This window comes from Carcharodon carcharias, chromosome 6 (genome assembly GCF_017639515.1).
Source record: "Carcharodon carcharias isolate sCarCar2 chromosome 6, sCarCar2.pri, whole genome shotgun sequence".
Taxonomy (NCBI): Eukaryota; Metazoa; Chordata; class Chondrichthyes; order Lamniformes; family Lamnidae; genus Carcharodon; species Carcharodon carcharias.
The window spans coordinates 189,182,628-189,200,482 of NC_054472.1; positions in this window are offsets into that span (position 1 = coordinate 189,182,628).

Sequence of the window (17,855 nt, forward strand, 5' to 3'; positions counted from 1 at the left end):
GAGTAGGTCAGAGGCTAGGAGCCCTGCAATGAATAATTCACCTCCTGACTCCCCAAAGCCTGTCCACCATCTACAAGGCTCAAGTCAGGAGTATGATTGAATACTCCCCACTTGCCTGGGTGAGTGCAGCTCCCACAACACTCAAGAAGCTTGACACTGTCCAGGACAAAGCAACCCGCTTGATTGGCACCATATCCACAAACATTCACTCCCTCCAACACCAGTGCACAGTAGCAGCAGTGTGTACCACCTACTGGATGCACTGCAAGAATTCACCAAGGCTCCTTTAACAGCACCTTCCAAACCCATGACTACTACCATCTAGAAGGACCAGGGCAGCAGATAGATGGGAACACCACCACCTGGAAGTTCCTCTCCAAGTCACTCACCATCCGGACTTGGAAAAGTATCGTCGTTCCTTCACTGTCGTGGGACTCCCTTCCTAAAAGCACTGTGGATGTATCTACACCACTTGGACTGCAGCAGTTCAAGAAGGCAACTTGGCACCATCTCCTCAAGGGCAGCTAGGGATGGGCAACGAATGCTGGCCCAGCCAGTGATGCCCAGGTCCCGTGAATGAATAAAAAAAAGTATTGATTAAAGAGAACATTGAAATGCAGGAGAGAGATGTCCCAGACGGGTTAAGGACAGAATATATTTGATTAGGGCTAAGAGGTAGCATTACATTGCTCGCTGTATCCTACAGGCCACCAACTAGTGGGAAAGATGTAGAGGAACAAATTTACAAGGAAGTTACAGAAAAATGCAAGAATTATAAAGTAGTTATAATGGGGGACTTTGATTATGAACATACAAAGAAGGAGCAGCAGTAGGCTATTCAGCCCCTCGAACCTGCTCTGCCATTTAATAAGATCTTGGATGATCTCACAGTCACCTGAAATCTGCATTCCACCCACTGCCGATAACCTATCACCCCCTTACTTACCAAGCATCTATCCACCTCTGCCTTAAAAATATTCAAAATCTCTGCTTCCACCAGCTTTTCAGGAAGAGTTCCAAGGACCCATGACCCTGAGTGAAAAAAATTTGCCTTATCTGTTTTAAATGGGCAACCCCTTATTTTTAAACAGTGGGCCCTAGTTCTAGATTCTCCCACAAAAGGAAACATTCTCTCCAAACCCACCCTGTCAAGACTCCTCTGGATCTTATGTGTTTCAATCAAGTTGCATCTTACTCTTCTAAACTCCAGCAGATACAAGCCTAGTCTGTCCAACCTTTCCTCAGAGGACAACCTAACCATCTCAGGTATTAGTCTGGTAAACCTCTGAACTGCTTCCAACGCATTTACATCCTTCTTTAAATAAGGCGGCCAATACTGTACACTGTACTTCAAATGTGGACTCACCAATACCCGGTACAACTGAAGCTTAACTTCACTAATTTTGTGTTCAATTCCACTCGCAATCCAATTAGCTTTCCTAATTACTTGCTGTACTTGCAGACTAGCCTTTTGTGATTCATACACTAGGACACCCAGATCCCTCTGCCCCTCAGATCTCTACAATCTCTCACCATTTAGATAATATGGTTCTCTTTTATGCTTCCTGCCAAAACGGACAATTTATTTTCTAATTCATTCATGTGGGCTTCGCTGGCTGGGCCAGTATTTATTGCCCATCCCTAGTTGCCCTTGAGAAGGTGGTAGTGAGCTGCCTTCTTGAACTGCTACAGTCCATGTGATGTCACACTGCTGTTAGGAAGAGCGTTCCAGGATTTTGACCAGCGACAGTGAAGGAAAGGCGATATATTTCCAAGAAAATTTTGCATTTCCCCACGTTAAACTACATCTGCCAGATCTTTGCGCACGCACTTAAAGTATCCATATCTGTTTGTAACCTCCTTATGTCCTCTTCACAACTTACTTTCTTACCCATCTTTCTGTCATCAGCAAATTTGGCAACCATCCCTTCATCCAAGTCATTTATATAAATTGTAAACAGTTGAGGTTCCAGTACTGATCCCTCTGCATGCCACTTGTTACATCTTGCCAACCTGAAAAGGACCCATTTATGCCTACTCTCTGCTTCCTGTTAGCTAGCCAACCTTCTATCCATGCCGATAGGTTAGCTCCTATACCATGAGCTTTTAAGTTCTGCAATAACCTTTGATGTGGCACTTCATCAAAAGCCTTTTGGGAATCTAAGTACAGCACATCCACTGGTTCCCCTTTATCCACAGCACATTTTACTTATCCAAATCTAGACTGGGTTAGTGGTAATGAAAGGGCAGAGAGGGGCAAGAGTTCCCAGATTGAGTTTGAGAAAATTTTCTACAGCAGTACATTTCCAATTCAACAAAGAAAGCGGGCACTACTGAACCTGGTTCTTGGGAATGAGGTGGGCCAAGTGGATCAAGTGTCAGTCGGGGAATATTTAGGCGACAGTCATCATAATATCTTAAGATTTATGTTGGCTGTGAAAAAGGAAAAGGGTAAGAATAATTAATTGGGGAGGACCAACTTCATTGGGTTGAGAATAGATCTAGCCCAGGCAAATTGGAATCAAAGGCTGACCGACAAAATTATAATGAACGGATGGACTGGTTTTAAAGAGGAGATGGTTCAGATACAGTCAGGGTACATTCCTATGGGTTGAAAAGGTAGGGTAAACAAATCCTGAGCTCCCTGGGTAATGAGATATAGAGAGTAAGATGAAGCAGAAAAAGAGCACATGTGGCAGATATCAGGTAGATAATACAATTTAGAATCAGGCTCAATATAGAAGATTCTGAAGGCAATTGATAAAAGCAAAGAAGGAAAGCAAAGAGAGAGTATGAGGAGAGACTATCCGCTAATATAAAAGGGAATCCAATAGCCTTCTACAGGCATATAAATAGTGAAAAGTGGTAAAAGGAGTGGGGCCAATTTGGGACCTAAAAGGGAATTTAAACATAGAGGCAAAAGGCATAGCTGAGGTACTAAACAAGATCTTTGCATTTGTCTTTACCAAGAAGATGCCGTCAAGTCATGGTGAAACAGGAGATAGTTGAGACACTTGATGGGCTAAAAATTGATAAAGAGGTATTAGATAGACTGGCTGTACTTAAATTTGATAAGTCATCAGATGAGATACATCAAAGGGTACTGAGGGAAGTAAGGATGGAAATCGCAGAGGCACTGGTCATAATTTTCCAATCCTCCTCAGATACAAGGATGGTGTCAGAAGACTGGAGAATTGGAAATGTTATATCCTTGTTCAAAAAGAGGTTGTAAGGATAAGCCCAGCAACAACAGGTCAATCAGTTTAACCTTGGTGGTGGGGAAGATTTTATAAATGGTAATTTGGGGCAAAAGTAACAGCCACTAGCAATGGCGACATGAGGAGAAAACATTTTCACATAATGAGTGGTTACGATCTGGAATGCACCGCCTGAGACTATGATGGAGGCAGGTTCAATTTGGCTTTAAAAAAGAGACTTGGATCATTATCTGAAGAGAAAAAATTTGCAGGGCTACGGGGAAAAGAGTGGCCCTAGGTGAGCTGCTGCTGAAGTGAGCCGTCACAGACGGGACATGCCAAATGGCCTTCTTCTGTGCTCTAACTATTCTATGATTTGCAATGTACTGCCTGAAAGGACGGTGGAAGCAAAATAGTATCTTTAAAGAGAGAACTGAATATAAAATCACAGTGTTTAAAGTAAAGGCAGAGGCCACTTGGCCTGTTGAGTATGTTATGGCTTTCTACAACAGCAATTGAACAAGTTCCACTCCCCAACCCTTTCCCTGTAGCCTTGCAAAGACCTTCCCTTCAGTGCTTACCCAAATCCCTTTTGAAAGCCACGAATGAATGTGCCACCACCAACATTTGAGGCAGTGCATTCCAGGTCCTAACCTCTCTAAGGGACACAAACCACTCAGACAGGTAACAGTGGGCAGGGCAGCGTGTGAGTGCAGAGTGGAAGGTGGCTGGGTGTGTGGGTGTAGAATGTACCTGAATGGGAGAGGGCTAGGTGCAGAGTGGAGGTGAGTGGGAGATGGCTAGCTATGTGGGTGAGAGTGGAACTGAGTGGGAGGTTGCTGGCTATGTGGATGAGAGTGAAGCTGAGTGTGAGGTGGTGGGTATGTGGGTGCAGAGTGATGAGTGGGAGGGGAACAAAAACAGAATTACCTGGAAAAACTCAGCAGGTCTGACAGCATCGGCGGAGAAGAAAAGAGTTGACGTTTCGAGTCCTCATGACCCTTCGACAGAAGGGATTTCTCCGCCGATGCTGCCAGACCTGCTGAGTTTTTCCAGGTAATTCTGTTTTTGTTTTGGATTTTTAGCATCCGCAGTTTTTTTGTTTTTATTTATAAGTGGGAGGGGGCTGGGTGTGTGGGTGTGGAGTTTTTACTTATTCATTCACAGGATGTGGGCTTCACTGGCTGAGCCAGCATTTATTGCCCATCCCTAGTTGCCCTTGAGAAGGTATTTGGAGCTGTCTTCTTGAACCGCTGCAGACCATGTGGTGTAGATACAACCACAGTGCTGTTAGGGAGGCAGTCCCAGAATTTTGACTCAGCAACAATGAAGGAACGGCGATATATTTCCAAGTCAGGATGGTGGGTGTCTTGGTGGGGAATTTCCAGCTGGTGGTGTCCCCATCTATCTGCTACCCTTGTCCTTCTAGATGGTAGTGGTCGTGAGTTTGGAAGGTGCTGTCAAGGAAGCCTTGGTAAATTTCTGCAGTGCATCTTTTAGATGGTATACACACTGCTGCCACTGTGCATCGGTGGTGGAGGGAGTATATTTGTGGATGTGGTGTCAATCTGGCAGGCTGGTTTGTCCTGGATGGCGTCAAGCTTCTTGAATGTTGTGGGAGCTGCACTCATCCAGTATTCCATCACACTCCTGACCTGTGCTTTGGACAGGCTTTGGGGAGTCAGGTGAAATAGTCGCTGCAGTATTCGTAGCCTCTGACCTGCTCTTGTAGCCACAGGGTTTATATGACTAGTCCGGTTCAGTTTCTGGTCAATGGTAACTCCCAGGATATTGATAGTGGGGGAATTCAGTGATGGTAATGCAATTGAACGTCAAGGAGCGATGGTTAGATTTTCTCTTGTTGGAGATGGTCATTGCCTGGCACCTGTGTGGCATGGAAGTTACTTGCCACTTGTCAGCTCAAGCCAAGATATTGTCCAGGTTTTGCTGCATTTGGACATGGACTGCTTCACTATCTGAGGGATGTTGAACATTGTGCAATCATCAGTGAACATTCCCACTTCTGACCTTATGTTGGAAGGACTGTCATTGATGAAGCAGCCGAAGATGGTTGGGCTGAGGACACTACCCTGAGGAGCTCCTGCAGTGATGCCCTGGAGCTGAGATGACTGACCTCCAACAACCACAACCAACTTCCTTTGTGCTAGGTATGACTCAAACCAGTGGTGAATTCCACCCCCCGCAATTCCCATTCACTCCAGTTTTTGCTAGGGCTCCTTGATGCCACACTCGGTCAAATGCTGCCTTGATGTCAAGAACAGTCACTCTCACCTCATCTCAGGAGTTCAGCTCTTTTGTCCATGTTTGAACCAAGGCTGTAATGAGGTCAGGAGCTGAGGGGACCTGGCGGAACCCAAACTGGGCTTCAATGAGCAGATTATTGCTAAGCAAGTGCCGCTTGATAGTACTGTTGATAACCCCTTCCATTACTTTACTGATGATCGAGAGTTGACTCATGGGGCGGTAACTGGCCAGCTTGATCTGATGCTATGAGATTTCACGGGGTCCGGAGTCGATGTTGAGGTCTCCCAAGGCAACTCTCTCTTGACTGTATACCACAGTGCTACTACCTATGCTGGGTCTGTCCTGCCAGTGGGACAGGACACACCCAGGCACGGTAATCATGGTGTCTGGGACATTATCTGTAAGACAAGATTCCACGAGGGCGACTATTTCAGGCTGTTGCTTCAGTGGAGATGAATGGGAAGGGGCTAGGTGTGTGGGTGCAGAGTGATGAGTGGGAGGGGGCTAGGTATGTGTGTACGGAGTGGAGATGAGTGGGAAGGGGCTTGGTGTGTGGGTGTAGAGTGGGGTTGGGTGTGGGGATTGTGCTCGAGAACAATTCTACTGCTGCTGATGGCCCACAGCACTTCATGGATGCCCAGTCTTGAGTTGCTAAATGCGTTCGAAATATATCCTATTTAGCACAGTGGTAGTGCCACACAACATAATGGTGGGTATCCATGCAAGGCAGGACTTCGTCTCCACAACGACTGTGCAGTGGGCACTCCTACCTATACTGTCATTGATTGGTACATCTGCGGCAGTCAGGTTGGTGAGGATGAGGTCAAGTATGTTTTTCCCTCTTGTTGGTTCCCTCAACCTGCTGCAGACCCAGTCTAGCAGCTATGTCATTTAGGACTCGGCCAGCTCGGTCAGTCAAGGTGCTACCGAGCCACTCTAGGTGATGGACATTGAAGTCTCCCACCCAGAGTACATTCCGCGTCCTTGCCACCCTCAGTGTTTCCTCCAAGTGATGTTCAACATGGAGGACCAGAGTTGATGTTGAGGATTCCCAGGGCAACTCCCTCCTGACTGTATACCACTGTGCTGCCTGCCACCTCTGTCCTGCCGGTGGGACAGGACATACCCAAGGATAGTGATGGTGGTTTCAGAGACAGTATCTGTAAGATATGATACCGTGAGGATTACTATGTCAGGCTGTTGCTTGAGTACAAATGAATGGGAGGGGGCTGGGCGTGTGGTGCAGAGTGGGATTGGGTGTCGGGTGCTAAGGGTGTGGGTACAGAGTAGAGTTGGGCCAGGGTGTACTGAATCACAGAATCGATAAGAACATGTAGCATGCAGATGCAGAGAGGGGTTACGTGCTGGGTGCAGAGTAGTGGAGGGGGAAGAGAGGGCTTGGTGAGTGGCTGCATATTAGGACTGGGTGGGGGAGTGTCAGGTGGCTCTGTGGGTTCTGGTTGGGAGAGATGATTTGATAGGATTTGGCTGCAGACTGGGGCTGGGGATGCATGGTTGCAGACTGTCTCAATGCTCAGTATGAGGGTGCAAAGTGGGGCTGCATGAAGCTGGGTGCTTGGATGGGGTGCTGGGTGTGTGGTGTAAGGAGGTGCTGGGTATGTAGATGTAGAGTGTGAAATGGGTGTTGCTAAGTTAAGGGGGGCAGAGTTGGGGAGTTGTTGGGTCTTTGGGAGCAGGTCAGCTAGACACATGCTGAACTGAGTACCAGGATGTCACGTGTCAGGGTAGGTGCTGGGCAGCCTGGCGCGCGATGAGCTGGGTGGGTCCTGGGCGCCCAGGCGTGTACTGATCTGGCTATCGGAGTGCTGAGTGTCTGAGTGCTGGGTGTCGGGGTCGGTGCTGGCCAACCATGTGTGTACTGAGCTGGATGTCAGGGTGAATGCAGGACAGCCAAGCGTGTGCTGGGTTAGGTATGAGGGTGCTGGGCAGCCAGGCATGGGCTGAGCTGGGTGTCAGGGTGCTGGGCAGTGCAGGGCGTGCAGAGCTGGGTGTCAGGCTGGTTGCTGGGTGGCCATGTGTGTGCAGAGCTGGGTGTCAGGGTGGGTGCTAGGCGGCCAGGTGCCTTCTGAGCTGGGTGTCAGGGTGCTGGGAGTCACGGTGTGCACTGAGCTGGGTGTCAGGGTGCTGGGAGTCACGGTGTGCCCTGATCTGGGTGTCAGGGTGCTGGGAGTCACTGTGCGTGCTGACCTGGGTGTCAGGGTACTGGGTGTCACGGTGTGCGCTGAGCTGGGTGACAGGGTGTTGGGAGTCAATGTGTGCACTGAGCTGGGTGTCAGGGTGTTGGGAGTCACTGTGTGCGCACTGAGCTGGGTGTCAGGGTGCTGGGAGTCAGGATGTGCACTGAGCTGGGTGTCAGGGTGTTGGGAGTCAATGTGTGCACTGAGCTGGGTGTCAGGGTGTTGGGAGTCACTGTGTGCGCTGAGACAGGCGTCAGGGTGCTGGGAGTCACGGTGTGCGCTGAGCTGGGTGTCAGGGTGCTGGGAGTCACGGTGTGTGCTGAGCTGGGTGTTAGGGTGCTGGGAGTCATGGTGTGCGCTGAGCTGGGTGTCAGGGTGCTGGGAGTCACTGTGTGCGCTGAGCTGGGTGTCAGGGTGCTGGGAGTCACGGTGTGCTGAGCTGGGTGTCAGGATGCTGGGAGTCACGGTGTGTGCTGAGCTGGGTGTCAGGGTGCTGGGAGTCACGGTGTGTGCTGAGCTGCATGTCAGGGTGTCACTGTGTGCGCTGAGCTGGGTGTCAGGGTGCTGGGAGTCACTGTGCGTGCTGAGCTGGGTGTCAGGGTGCTGGGTGTCACTGTGTGTGCTGAGCTGGGTGTCAGGGTGCTGGGAGTCAGGGTGTGCGCTGAGCTGGGTGTCAGGGTGCTGGGAGTCACTGTGTGTGCTGAGCTGGGTGTCAGGGTGCTGGGAGTCACGGTGTGCGCTGAGCTGGGTGTCAGGGTGCTGGGAGTCACGGTGTGCGCTGAGCTGGGTGTCAGGGTGTTGGGAGTCACTGTGTGCACTGAGCTGGGTGTCAGGGTGCTGGGAGTCACGGTGTGCGCTGAGCTGGGTGTCAGGGTGCTGGGTGTCACTGTGCACGCTGAGCTGGGTGTCAGGGTGCTGGGAGTCATGGTGTGTGCTGAGCTGGGCGTCAGGGTGCTGGGAGTCACTGTGCGCGCTGAGCTGGGTGTCAGGGTGCTGGGTGTCACTGTGTGTGCTGAGCTGGGTGTCAGGGTGCTGGGAGTCACTGTGTGTGCTCAGCTGGGTGTCAGGGTGCTGGGAGTCACTGTGTGTGCTGAGCTGCGTGTCAGGGTGCTGGGAGTCACAGTGTGCACTGAGCTGGGTGTCAGGGTGCTGGGTCTCACTGTGTGCACTGAGCTGGGTGTCAGGGTGCTGGGTGTCACTGTGTGTGCTGAGCTGGGTGTCAGGGTGCGGGAGTCACGGTGTGTGCTGAGCTGCGTGTCAGGGTGCTGGGAGTCACGGTGTGTGCTGAGCTGCGTGTCAGGGTGTCACTGTGTGCGCTGAGCTGGGTGTCAGGGTGTTGGGAGTCACTGTGTGCACTGAGCTGGGTGTCAGGGTGCTGGGAGTCACGGTGTGCGCTGAGCTGGGTGTCAGGGTGCTGGGTGTCACTGTGCACGCTGAGCTGGGTGTCAGGGTGCTGGGAGTCATGGTGTGTGCTGAGCTGGGCGTCAGGGTGCTGGGAGTCACTGTGCGCGCTGAGCTGGGTGTCAGGGTGCTGGGTGTCACTGTGTGTGCTGACCTGGGTGTCAGGGTACTGGGTGTCACGGTGTGCGCTGAGCTGGGTGACAGGGTGTTGGGAGTCAATGTGTGCACTGAGCTGGGTGTCAGGGTGTTGGGAGTCACTGTGTGCGCACTGAGCTGGGTGTCAGGGTGCTGGGAGTCAGGATGTGCACTGAGCTGGGTGTCAGGGTGTTGGGAGTCAATGTGTGCACTGAGCTGGGTGTCAGGGTGTTGGGAGTCACTGTGTGCGCTGAGACAGGCGTCAGGGTGCTGGGAGTCACGGTGTGCGCTGAGCTGGGTGTCAGGGTGCTGGGAGTCACGGTGTGTGCTGAGCTGGGTGTTAGGGTGCTGGGAGTCATGGTGTGCGCTGAGCTGGGTGTCAGGGTGCTGGGAGTCACTGTGTGCGCTGAGCTGGGTGTCAGGGTGCTGGGAGTCACGGTGTGCTGAGCTGGGTGTCAGGATGCTGGGAGTCACGGTGTGTGCTGAGCTGGGTGTCAGGGTGCTGGGAGTCACGGTGTGTGCTGAGCTGCATGTCAGGGTGTCACTGTGTGCGCTGAGCTGGGTGTCAGGGTGCTGGGAGTCACTGTGCGTGCTGAGCTGGGTGTCAGGGTGCTGGGTGTCACTGTGTGTGCTGAGCTGGGTGTCAGGGTGCTGGGAGTCAGGGTGTGCGCTGAGCTGGGTGTCAGGGTGCTGGGAATCACTGTGTGTGCTGAGCTGGGTGTCAGGGTGCTGGGAGTCACGGTGTGCGCTGAGCTGGGTGTCAGGGTGCTGGGAGTCACGGTGTGCGCTGAGCTGGGTGTCAGGGTGTTGGGAGTCACTGTGTGCACTGAGCTGGGTGTCAGGGTGCTGGGAGTCACGGTGTGCGCTGAGCTGGGTGTCAGGGTGCTGGGTGTCACTGTGCACGCTGAGCTGGGTGTCAGGGTGCTGGGAGTCATGGTGTGTGCTGAGCTGGGCGTCAGGGTGCTGGGAGTCACTGTGCGCGCTGAGCTGGGTGTCAGGGTGCTGGGAGTCACTGTGTGTGCTGAGCTGCGTGTCAGGGTGCTGGGAGTCACAGTGTGCACTGAGCTGGGTGTCAGGGTGCTGGGTCTCACTGTGTGCACTGAGCTGGGTGTCAGGGTGCTGGGTGTCACTGTGTGTGCTGAGCTGGGTGTCAGGGTGCGGGAGTCACGGTGTGTGCTGAGCTGCGTGTCAGGGTGCTGGGAGTCACGGTGTGTGCTGAGCTGCGTGTCAGGGTGTCACTGTGTGCGCTGAGCTGGGTGTCAGGGTGCTGGGTGTCACTGTGCACGCTGAGCTGGGTGTCAGGCTGCTGGGAGTCATGGTGTGTGCTGAGCTGGGCGTCAGGGTGCTGGGAGTCACTGTGCGCGCTGAGCTGGGTGTCAGGGTGCTGGGTGTCACTGTGTGTGCTGAACTGGGTGTCAGGATGCTGGGAGTCACTGTGTGTGCTGAGCTGGGTGTCAGGGTGCTGGGAGTCACTGTGTGTGCTGAGCTGCGTGTCAGGGTGCTGGGAGTCACAGTGTGCACTGAGCTGGGTGTCAGGGTGCTGGGTGTCACTGTGTGCACTGAGCTGGGTGTCAGGGTGCTGGGTGTCACTGTGCGTGCTGAGCTGGGTGTCAGGGTGCGGGAGTCACGGTGTGTGCTGAGCTGCGTGTCAGGGTGTCACTGTGTGCGCTGAGCTGGGTGTCAGGGTGCTGGGAGTCACTGTGTGTGCTGTGCTGGGTGTCAGGGTGCTGGGAGTCACTGTGTGTGCTGAGCTGGGTGTCAGGGTGCTGGGAGTCACTGTGTGTGCTGAGCTGGGTGTCAGGGTGCTGGGAGTCACTGTGTGTGCTGAGCTGGGTGTCAGGGTGCTGGGAGTCACAGTGTGCACTGAGCTGGGTGTCAGGGTGCTGGGTGTCACTGTGTGCACTGAGCTGGGTGTCAGGGTGCTGGGTGTCACTGTGTGCGCTGAGCTGAGGGTCAGGGTGCTGGGAGTCACTGTGTGCGCTGAGCTGGGTGTCAGGGTGCTGGGAGTCACGGTGTGTACGCTGAGCTGGGTGTCAGGGTGTCACTGTGTGCGCTGAGCTGGGTATCAGGGCGCTGGGAGTCACTGTGTGCGCTGAGCTGGGTGTCACTGTGCGCGCTGAGCTGGGTGTCAGAGTGCTGGGAGTCACTGTGTACGCTGAGCTGGGTGTCAGGGTGCTGGGAGTCACTGTGTGCGCTGAGCTGGGTGTCAGGGTGCTGGGAGTCACGGTGTGTACGCTGAGCTGGGTGTCAGGGTGCTGGGAGTCACGGTGTGTGCTGAGCTGGGTGTCAGGGTGCTGGGTGTCACTGTGTGTGCGCTGAGCTGGGTGTCAGGGTACTGGGAGTCACTGTGTGCGCTGAGCTGGGTGTCAGGGTGCTGGGAGTCACTGAGTGCGCTGAGCTGGGTGTCAGGGTGCTGGGAGTCACAGTGTGCGCTGAGCTGGGTGTCAGGGTGCTGGGAGTCACGGTGTGCGCTGTGCTGGGTGTCAGGGTGCTGGGAGTCACGGTGTGCGCTGAGCTGGGTGTCAGGGTGCTGGGAGTCACGGTGTGCGCTGAGCTGTGTGTCAGGGTGCTGGGAGTCACAGTGTGCACTGTGCTGGGTGTCAGGGTGCTGGGAGTCACGGTGTGCGCTGTGCTGGGTGTCAGGGTGCTGGGAGTCACTGTGTGCGCTGAGCTGGGTGTCAGGGTGTCACTGTGTGCGCTGAGCTGGGTATCAGGGTGCTGGGAGTCACGGTGTGCGCTGAGCTGGGTGTCAGGGTGCTGGGAGTCACGGTGTGCGCTGTGCTGGGTGTCAGGGTGCTGGGAGTCACGGTGTGCGCTGAGCTGGGTGTCAGGGTGCTGGAAGTCACGGTGTGCGCTGTGCTGGGTGTCAGGGGTTGGGAGTCACGGTGTGCGCTGTGCTGGGTGTCAGGGTGCGGGGAGTCACTGTGTGCGCTGAGCTGGGTGTCAGGGTGCTGGGAGTCACGGTGTGCGCTGAGCTGGGTGTCAGGGTGCTGGGAGTCACTGTGTGCGCTGAGCTGGGTGTCAGGGTGCTGGGAGTCACGGTGTGCGCTGTGCTGGGTGTCAGGGTGCTGGGAGTCACGGTGTGCGCTGAGCTGGGTGTCAGGGTGCTGGGAGTCACTGTGTGCTGAGCTGGGTGTCAGTGTGCTGGGTGTCATGGTGTGCGCTGAGCTGGGTGTCAGGGTGCTGGGAGTCACTGTGTGCGTTGAGCTGGGTGTCAGGATGCTGGGAGTCACGGTGTGTGCTGAGCTGGGTGTCAGGGTGCTGGGAGTCACGGTGTGTGCTGAGCTGCGTGTCAGGGTGTCACTGTGTGCGCTGAGCTGGGTGTCAGGGTGCTGGGAGTCACTGTGCGTGCTGAGCTGGGTGTCAGGGTGCTGGGTGTCACTGTGTGTGCTGAGCTGGGTGTCAGGGTGCTGGGAGTCAGGGTGTGCGCTGAGCTGGGTGTCAGGGTGCTGGGAGTCACTGTGTGCGCTGAGCTGGGTGTCAGGGTGTCACTGTGTGCGCTGAGCTGGGTATCAGGGTGCTGGGAGTCACGGTGTGCGCTGAGCTGGGTGTCAGGGTGCTGGGAGTCACAGGGTGCGCTGAGCTGGGTGTCAGGGTGCTGGGAGTCACGGTGTGCGCTGAGCTGTGTGTCAGGGTGCTGGGAGTCACGGTGTGCGCTGAGCTGGGTGTCAGGGTGCTGGGAGTCACGGTGTGCGCTGTGCTGGGTGTCAGGGGTTGGGAGTCACGGTGTGCGCTGTGCTGGGTGTCAGGGTGCTGGGAGTCACTGTGTGTGCTGAGCTGGGTGTCAGGGTGCTGGGAGTCACTGTGTGTGCTGTGCTGGGTGTCAGGGTGCTGGGAGTCACTGTGTGTGCTGAGCTGGGTGTCAGGGTGCTGGGAGTCACGGTGTGCACTGAGCTGGGTGTCAGGGTGCTGGGAGTCACTGTGTGTGCTGAGCTGGGTGTCAGGGTGCTGGGAGTCACGGTGTGCGCTGTGCTGGGTGTCAGGGTGCTGGGAGTCACTGTGTGCGCTGAGCTGGGTGTCAGGGTGCTGGGAGTCACGGTGTGTGCTGAGCTGGGTGTCAGGGTGCTGGGAGTCACTGTGTGCGCTGAGCTGGGTGTCAGGGTGCTGGGAGTCACGGTGTGCGCTGTGCTGGGTGTCAGGGTGCTGGGTGTCACTGTGTGCGCTGAGCTGGGTGTCAGGGTGCTGGGTGTCACTGTGTACGCTGAGCTGGGTGTCAGGGTGCTGGGTGTCACTGTGTGCGCTGAGCTGGGTGTCAGGGTGCTGGGTGTCACTGTGTGCGCTGAGCTGGGTGTCAGGGTGCTGGGTGTCACTGTGTACGCTGAGCTGGGTGTCAGGGTGCTGGGTGTCACTGTGTGCACTGAGCTGGGTGTCAGGGTGCTGGGTGTCACTGTGTACGCTGAGCTGGGTGTCAGGGTGCTGGGTGTCACTGTGTGCACTGAGCTGGGTGTCAGGGTGCTGGGTGTCACTGTGTGCACTGAGCTGGGTGTCAGGGTACTGGGTCGGTTCTGTAATCTGATTGGCTGCGCTTTGCACGTGGCCGGTCCAGGCAGCGCTCGTGCCTCCGTCGCAAGCGCGCCTGCGCCGTCCACACTCCAAGATGGCGGCAGCAACTTTCTCCCGCCAATTTTATCCCGGGTTTTCCCACCAAACCCCGACCAGCCGAACGGAAGCTGACCTTCAGTTTGGAAAGGGAGGGAACGCGGGCGGCGAAGACGCACGGTGGGGACTCCCCTGTCTATGTTATTCCGCTCTGCGAGGCTGCAGCCGCCGTCATCAGCATCATCCCCGCTCACCGTTTAGAAGGCGGCCTAACGTTGAGAAGAAGCGCAAAGTGGGCCCCGAATGGATGCTCGGAGACGTTTGGAAAGGGGCGACCTTCTCCCTGAGCCTCGCCGGCGGCGCACACGGCGTCATTTGAATGGTAACGGTCAGGAGAGCGCGCGCCGGGGCATTGTTGACGTTAGCGGTCAGCTGGTGATACCACGTGATGGTCAATCCGCGGGTTCACGTGACCGCCCTGCACGTGTGCAATGTGGGCCGCAGTTAAATTTATAGGAGCTGGAGTAGGCCGTTCGGCCCCTTTTGCATGCTCCGCCATTCCATAAAATGATTAAGTTCTTTTCTTGAACCAGCTGGATTCCCTCTTAATCATCCTAAATCCTGGTACAAACAGTGACGCCTGTGTATCCCATGAAAGAATAAAAAAAATGTAAGCATCTCCACCCCAACCTAAATCATAATATCAAGCTCAAGCTTCCTTTTTTATCTTTTCTTTCATCAGCATGGGCATCACTGGCTAGGCCAGCATTTATTGTCTATCCCTAATTGCCCCTTGAGAAGGTGGTGGGTGAGCTGCCTTCTTGAGCCGCTGCGGTCCCTGTGGCGTAGGTACACCCACCGTGCTGTTAGGGAGGGAGTTCCAGGATTTTGACCCAGGGACAGCGATATATTTCCAAGTCAGGATGGTGAGTGACTCGGAGGGGAACGTGCAAGTAGTGGTGCTCCCATGCAACTTCTGCCCTTGTCCTTCTGGGAGGTAGAGATTGCAGGTTTGGAAGATAACTGAAGAAGCTGGCAAGTTGCTGCAGTGAATCTTGTAGGTGGTACGCACTATTGCTATTGTTATGACCACAACCGGTGTTTAACTGCTGCACAAACCAAATCCCAGAGGGAAACAAGGCTTAACGGCCATAACTTTTTTTTGTATTCTGAAACCGAGAAGAGGACATATCAGTCTCAACAGTAAGAGGTCCAGTAATACACTTGGGGTTTTTAAAAATTAAATGTAAAAATTTTATTAACAAAAATAAAAGAAAACTTAAGCACATAAGATTAAGTTTAGTCTTACAAAACTTACCCCCAAAACTCTCTACTTGGTCAAACCCATAAGTTAACATCTTCCGGCCAACCCTCCTTATAGATGTCTTCTATGAAATACAGTAATATTACATAAGGCAAACTGCTGTAGTTTCAATACCACAAGACCTTTACCCTCTTCTGCTCTGCAGTGGAATCCACTTCAGAATAAAACTGCTTGCTGCAGCCCAAGAGTTTTCTGGCTTGACTGGATGGGTGATTCAAACTGTATCCTCTCACAGCCCAGTGTTCCAGTTACCTTAATGGCTCAAACAACTCCAACTATCTCTAGCCATCTCTGGCTTAACAGCTCTCCAGCTATCTCTAATATACCTTTTTTTTCCTTTCATCTCTGTTCCATTGTTCTAACACACCTCTTTGAAACTCAAACCCTTCCAAATATAAGATCTTTCATGTTTCCATCTTGTCTTTATTTTTGGGTCAATAAAATATATTAGCCCCACCCATATTTACCAATGGACTCCTGCAGGATGTAAACATGTTTCAGGAGATAGGGTCTTCAGGCGAGACAGGGATGGAGGTAAAAAAGAGTGGGTATCGCAATATTGACCAAGGAATCAATTACATCAATAAGGAGGGATGACAGAAGGCTCCACAAATGTAGCCATATGGGTAGAACTGAAAAATAAAAAAGGAACAATCACATTGCTGGGAGTGTACTGTAGGCCCCTAAACAGTCAGAGAGAAATAGAAGAGCAGACATGTAGGCAAATTTCAGAGAAGTGTAAAAATAATAGGGTAGTAATAGTGGGGGATTTCTGCTTCCGCAACATTAACTGGGTTAGTCAGAGTGTGATAGGTTTAGAGGGAGTGGAGTTCTTAAAATGCATCCAGAAGAGCTTTTTAAGCCAGTATGTAGAAAGTCCTACAAGAGAGGGAGTGGTCCTGGTCTTAATTTTAGGGAATGAAGCCGGGCAAGTGGTAGAGGTATCAGCGGGGGAGCATTTTGCAGATAGTGATCATAACTCCTTTAGATTCAAGGTTGTTATGGAAAAGGACTAGGATGGGACAGAAATCAGAGTTCTAAATCTAAATAAAATCATATATGATTTGGCCAGAGTGGACTGGGAGCAGCTACTTTTAGGTAGATTTACCTAAAAGAGTCAGAGCAGTGGAACTCATTCATGAAGGAAATAGGGAGATCACAGGGCCAACATATTCCAGTAAAGACAAGGGGTGGGACCAACAAATCCAGGGAACCCTGGATGTCGAGGGACATACAGGATTGGATAAAGAGAAAAAGGGAGGCTTATGGCAGATGCCGAGGGCTCAAAACAGTGGAAGCCCTAGAGGAATATAGAATGTGTAGGGGGAACTTAAAAAGGAAATTAGGAGAGCAGAAAGGGGGCATGAGAAAACATTGGCAGGTAAAATAAAGGAAAATCCAAACTTATTTTACAAGTACATTAAGAGTAAGTGGATAACTAGAGAAAGGGCCCTTTAAGGACCATAGGGTAATTTGTGTGTGGAGCCGGAAGAGGTAGGTAGGGTTCTAAATGAATACTTTGTGTCGGTGTTCACAAGTGAGAGGGACGACGTGGGTATGGAAATCAGGCAGAAGAACTGTGATATAATTAAAGAAATTAGCTTAGAAAGAGAGGAGGTTCTAAATGGTTTGGCAGGCTTAAAAGTAGAGAAATCTCCAGGCCCAGATGAAATGTATCCCAGGCTGTTGAGTGAGGCAAAGGAGGAGATAGCAGGGGCGCTGGCAATAATTTTCAATACCTTTCTGGCCACAGGAGAGGTGCCAGAGGACTGGAGGACAGCCAATGTGGTACAGTTATTCAAGAAGTGAGGAAGGGATAAACCAGGGAACTACAGGCCAGTCAGTCTAACCTCAGTGGTGGGGAAACTATTGAAAGTAATTCTGAGAGACAGAATTAATCTACACATGGAGAGGCAGAGATTAATCAAGGACAATCAGCATGGTTTTGTTAAGGGGAGGTCATGTCTGACCAATTTGATTGAATTTTCCGAAGAGGTGACCAAGTGTGTAGATGTGGGCAATGCATTTGAAGTAGTCTTCTTGGACTTCAGCAAGGCTTTTGATAAGGTCCCACATGGAAGACTGATAACGAAGATAACAGCCCATGGGATTCAAGGCAATTTGACAAATTGGATCCAGAATTGACTGAGCAGCGGGAAGCAGAGGGTGATGGTCGAGGGGTGTTTTTGTGACTGGATGCCTGTGTCCAGTGGGATTCCACAGGGATCGGTGTTGGGTCCCTTGCTGTTTGTGGGATACATAAACTATTTAGATTTGAATGTAGGAAGGTTGATCAGTAAGTTCGCAGATGACACAAAAATTGGTGGTGTGGTAAATAGTGAGGAGGATAGCCTTAGATGACAGGAGTATATAGAGGGGCTGGTCAGATGGGCTGATCAGTGGCAAATGGAATTTAATACGGATAAGTGTGAGGTGATGCACTGGGGCAGGATAAACAACGCATGGGAATACATGATGAATAGTAGGACCCTGGGAAGTACTGAGGATCAGTGGGACCTTGGTGTGCATGTCCACTGGTAGCGGTAGCGGGACAGGTAGATAAGGTGGTTAAGAAGGCACATGGGATACTTGCCTTTATTAGCTGAGGCATAAAATATAAGAGCAGAGAGGTTATGCTGGAACTGTATAAAACGTTTCTTAAGCCACAGCTAGAGTATTGCATGCAGTTCTGGAATCCGCATTATAGGAAGGATATGATTGCACTAGAGAAAGTGCAGAGGAGATTTAACAGGATATTGCCTGGGCTGGAGAGTTTTAGTTATGAGGAGACATTGG